Source organism: Rhinolophus sinicus, chromosome 13 (genome assembly GCF_057876585.1).
Source record: "Rhinolophus sinicus isolate RSI-liver-muscle chromosome 13, RSI-T2T, whole genome shotgun sequence".
Classification (NCBI taxonomy): domain Eukaryota; kingdom Metazoa; phylum Chordata; class Mammalia; order Chiroptera; family Rhinolophidae; genus Rhinolophus; species Rhinolophus sinicus.
In genome coordinates this window covers 25,802,309-25,807,755 of record NC_142513.1, presented here as the reverse complement: position 1 = coordinate 25,807,755, position 5,447 = coordinate 25,802,309, and the positions used below count along the sequence as shown (strand labels likewise).

General features: G+C 41.6%; 1 non-coding gene across 1 annotated transcript; it reads right to left on the bottom strand.

Annotated features, from left to right (window-relative positions):
- Positions 1–3,520: 3,520 nt before the first annotated feature.
- TRNAF-AAA (transfer RNA phenylalanine (anticodon AAA)) lies at positions 3,521–3,595 on the bottom strand. Its single transcript has one exon. It is a non-coding gene; the product is annotated as a tRNA-Phe (tRNA).
- Between the last annotated feature and the right edge of the window lie 1,852 nt (positions 3,596–5,447).

The window sequence follows — 5,447 nt, the reverse complement described above, 5'->3', positions numbered from 1 at the left end:
ACTGCTCAGTCCCTTCCTCTCTGGGTTCGCGCTCTCCTCCAGCCCAGCGGTGCCCGCGCAGCATCTGGCCGCCAGTCTTTGGCGGACGGAAGGGCTGGATCTGCGGCCGACCTTAGTCTTTGTCCTTCGGCCTGGTTCTGCTGCTGCGGTCGAGGCCGCCAAGCCCCCCACCGCCCCGCGCTCTTTTTTTTTACTACCACCCCCTCCCCCAACACTGCCACTGGCGTGTTTGGGCTAAGCCCCCTCCATTCCGCCTGCGTTGGAGAAATGTTCCCGGTACCAGAAGGAATGAAAGGACTGGGGTTGGTCTCCATGGCAACTGGAAGAAAGAGGTGGGTTATAAATCCATCGCCACCCTCCTGTGATTAAGGAGGGGGTGTGAGAGCCGGAAAGTAAGGTTGGCTTTTTGAAGGAGAGTCTGGCCCCCCTTTCTGTGTGGTGCACTGGAGGACATGAAGGATTTGGTGCCCACCTTGGAGCCGGGAGGTGGATGGGGTTAGTTGTTTTTTTCCAAATCGTCTTATTCCCATCTCTTTTGAGGCGAGAACAGGGTCACATCTAGCCCTGACATCCTGACCTCACACACTTACCAAAGGCCCTTCCAAACACCCCTTGTCCCAGAGGTTATCCTAGAATGATCCCGTCCTGCTGTACCTTCAGGGCACTCCGTCAAGTTTAACAGGGATGTGGGTTTATTTTGCTCACTAATTTTTTCGTAAGTACCTGGGAGATTGGAATGCCTCTTGGGTGATAGCCCTTATTTTCTTCACCTTTCCTGTAATGACTACTATTGGCAGTGTGAACAGGAAAGATGAACTGCTTTCTTGCTTGTTGAATAGAAGTCCCATGCTCACTCCAAACTAGCTCCCCTCACTCTAGGTATAACTCTGGAAACCCTATTTCCTAACCCTGGAAATCCCAGCTCTTGCAGGAAGCTACCTCAGTGGGTCCTACAACAAAGAACAGCTATAACTAGTCTTCTAAATCTCAGTCCCCAGCATGGCTTACCTTTCTGCCTCCTCCCTCCCACCCACCACCACCAAAAAATACATGTGCATGTTGTCCTTGACCTGAGGAAGCTTCTATCCAAGTCTGTGAGCTCCCAGGGATCATCCTGAAGAATCAAAGAATCATCATCTGAGGCTGCCAAGACCAACCTCAGCATCAAAACAACACCTGAAATATGTGTAGCATATTTACAGTTTACAGAGTGCCTTTACATCTCACTTAATCCTCCCAGCAACGTTTGGATGATAAGGCAACTTACCCAGAGGCACACAGCTTAAAAAATGGCAGCCCTTGGACTTCTGAGAATTTACTTACTCTGCCTGATGTTAATCAAAAGACAGCATGGATTCAGTGAAATTCCAACACACAACTGGAAGGCTTTTTCTCGTCTTAAAGACATATGTGTATCTTCGCTCTCACTAGTGTATTGGTGAACTTGCTGACAATCTGTGGCTATCAACGTTTATCCAAAATAACAAGCGAAGCACATTCTACTGGCAGGGAAGATGTTTATAATCCTAAATCAAAAATGCAAATTAATTTGAGCAAAAGAATATATACTATGTGACTCCATTTACATGAAGTTCAACATTAATGAATGATGTTAGAAGTCAGGATCATGGTTACTCTTGGGGAACAGGGAGACTAGCAGTGATGAAAGAGTACCAAGTAGGCTTGTGGAAAGCTGGTGATGTTTGGTTTCTTTGGTCTAGGTAGTGGTTACATGATGTGTTCACTTTGTAATATTGCATCAAGATGTTCACTTGATTTGTGCACTTTTACGTATGTGTATTATACTTAAGTAACAATTTTTTTTAAAGAACTTGGAAAATTTGCCTTGGACTAAAGTAAACCCATGATTAAGCTTAGATTTTTTTTTTGTTTTTCAAAAAGTGAAATGAAAGTAGCAATTAAAAGTCTTCCTTTCTCTGTGGTTATTATAGTAGTTTATTTTATAAGGAGAGCATTGTTAAGTTTTCTATCACTTCTCTCAGTTATTTACCCTTGGAGAGAAGTCAGTTTTCTGGTGTACACACCAGAATAAGAGGCACTGGGGTTGTGGTAAGCATTGTGCTTTAAAGGAGCTAACCAAATTAATGACTTGCAAATCTAGAGTCATTTCAGTAACAAAACACCATACAAAACGCACATCTACCATGTTAGTTGTCTTTTGCTAGGTAAAAAAAAAAAAAAAAAAAAAAACCCAAAACTTAGTGACTTAAAATAGTAATAAATATTTTGTGTTATCTCAGTTTCTATGGGTCAAGAAATTGGGAGTGACAACTGGGTGGTTCTGGTTCAAGGTCTTTCATGAATTGCAATCATTTGAAAGTATAATGAGCTGGAGGATCCACTCCCAAGATGGCTTATTCTCGTGGCTGGCACGTTGGTACTGGCTGTTGGCAGGAGGCCTCAGGTCCCGCAACATGGGCCTCTCCAAAGGGTTGCTTGCACGTCCTCACAGCATGGGAGCTAGCTTCTCCCAGAGCTGAGAAGTAAAAATTAATGTACTCATGACTACAAGAGTGCCAGGCCACAGAGGTTTGTAGACCAAGTACTTTCTCCTTTCATTGGGTTCCACTGGTGCCAGGAAAATGAAGGGTTTCAATCAGGCCCCTTTCAAGCACAAGACCTTTTTTCCAGTATAATGGTGTGGAGAATTTGGGGAAACCTTGCCTACTGTCTCTTCCAAAGGACAAAGATATAAAGAGCATGAAGTTCTCACGCCCCTAGACATGTTCCAATACCTGGCCCCTGGCCCAGAGACCACTACTGAAGAGATGTGTTTCATGTGTGTGCAACACACACACACAGTATAGCTAGCATGTGGCGTTCTGGTGTCCTCATCAGAGCTCATAGGCAATAGGAAAGTACTATTGCCTACTTTCACAGATAAGGCTCAACTTTTCTTATAATAATAAAGAAAATTCAAGATGAAATAATGAGTTTAGAACAACTCCAGAGTTTCCTAGGTATGGAAAATTCTATCCCTTCTCAAGTACTGAAAGGATTGAAAATTTCTCTTAGTTTTCCAACTCAAGACCTATCTTATCTTTAGCTAAATATCCCCAATTTGGATGCCATTACTAGATAACCACTAATCGTTTAGCACTTTAATAGTTGTTTAGAAAAAGCATGCTGTGCTCAAATAAGTTTGGAAAACAAAAAGTAAAGTTTAGTGCAACTTCTTAAAGCTTTTCATATGCTGAAGAGCACGATGAATCTCCAAGAGGAGTCTGGAATATATAGCTATCTTCCAAATGTAATTGACCATGGAACCCTTTTTTCACAGAATTTGTTCCTCAGACAAAAATGTATCTCTGGTTATATTAATAAAAATCATTTGCATCTCTGTTAAAGTCAATGAAGATCTAATTCTTTCCACTTTGAAAGTTTGATAGCTAGTATTATTTCCATTCCCAAATAAATCTATTTGTAAAAGTGTCTGTTTTCTGAAAACAAGTGTGTCCTCTTTTCTTTTTTTCTTTTTTAAGGAGAGCACAGCTCACAGTGGCCCATGCAGGGCTCGAACCGGCAACACTTGGTGTTTTTAGCACCATGCTCTAACCAACTGAGCTAACCGGCCACCCTCCTCTTTTCTCGTAAACAGTTTTATTTCCCATAGTTCTCTTAATGGTACTGCCATTTCTGTTGCCCTGAGTAACTTGATTCTTCCCTCTCATTTGCCCCTCTCCTTGAATCCAGCACTGTTCAACAGAAATATAATGCAAACCTCATGTGTAATTTAAATTTTAAAAAGTAAAAAGAAAGGGGACTGCCGGTTAGTTCAGTGAGTTAGAGCGCAGAGCTCATAGCACCAAGTTTGCCTGTTAGATCCCCGCATGGGCCACTGCGAGCTGCGCCCTCCACAATTAGATTGAAACAGCTACTTGGCTTGGAGCTGATGGATCCTGGAAAAACACACTTAAACTAAATAAAAGTTTTTTTAAAAAGAAAAAGGTTAAATTAATTGTAATATATTTTATTTACATCCCACACATCATTTCAACATGTGGCACTAGTCACATTAAAAGTGGTAAATAGTCACAAGTTATCATATTAGACAAAGAAGCTATAATCAGTAATTTATTTCAATCACTTCCTAAATGTTTGTTCTGCTTCTAGTTTCTCTACTCTCCAGGCCCACTGCTCCCAGGTTAATCTTACTAAACCATTGTTCTGTTCATACTCTCCTCTGTTTAAAAGCTTTTGGTGGCTTCTTTACCACAGAATAACAACATCCAAAGAGCCCCACCATTTGGCATCTTTTCACTTTTCCTCATTACCTCCCATATGCTTACACAATATGTTCTAGCAAAATAAAATCTCACAGTTCTCCAGATAGACTTTGCTTTTACCCAACTCTAAGCGTTGGCTCATCCTTTGTCTCTACATGACATTCCTTCCCACCACGTGTCTGCTTATCAAAATCCAACCCAACTTTCATGGCTTAGCCTAAATGATGTCTCCTTAAAGTCTCATTGATTACAACAGTGATGACCCTTCTGATCTTTTATAATATGTCTTTTATAATATGTCAATGGTATTTATCACATACGTCCTTGTCTTAAAATTCTTGGTGTACATGTTTTATAAGCTCACCTAGATCGGGAGAGCTATTAGAATAAGTGTTTGCATCTTCATATCCCCCACAGTGCATCTCACAGAGTAACACATGCACACAAAATGTGTTAATAAATAAATGATTACAGTGGCAATAGCAACTTTGGGATCCTTTAAAATACTAGCATCTTTGTCATAGACAATGTTTGGTATCTGCCCAGCTCACAACCATTCCCTCTTCTCCAAGAAATCCCCCTACCCATCTGTAGATTAGGCCCCAACAGCCATGTTTGTACTTCATAACTTCACCACCTTGGAATAGGGACTCTTCTCAATGTGGGATGCCACGTCCCCCACACAGGCAAAGGAGCAGAGGAAGCTGGTCTGCAGAGAGACACAAGAATGAACAGATGCACACAGCAAAACAGAAAAACAGTACTTTTCAGCTCACCCAGTGCTGCCTGTTTTCCATCCTTTCCTGGGCTAAATGCATTCCCGTCTTTGGGCTCCTTCCTGTAACATTAAAAGGCATTTCATAAGTTTCCCAACCCCCTTCTTTTTTTCTCAATCTAACTTACATTGTCTTCTGTTACTTGGAACTAGATTCTTAAAGCAATAATGATGGAGACCAAGCCCCCATTTTCAAGGCCATTTATTCTGCCCTGTCCCATTATCCAATATCCTGAATTATAACTTCACTCTTATAAGGGCTCAGAGTCCATTTCTTAAGGGTCCTCAAATTTCAGGCAGAAACGCACAAAGAGGCTAAAATGTACAAAGGAGAAATAGCTTCCTATTTTGGCAGATGCAGGCTTCTGCAGAACTTTATTATGCTCCCCTTAGAATCCCTATCAATGGTCATATTCACTGAAAGA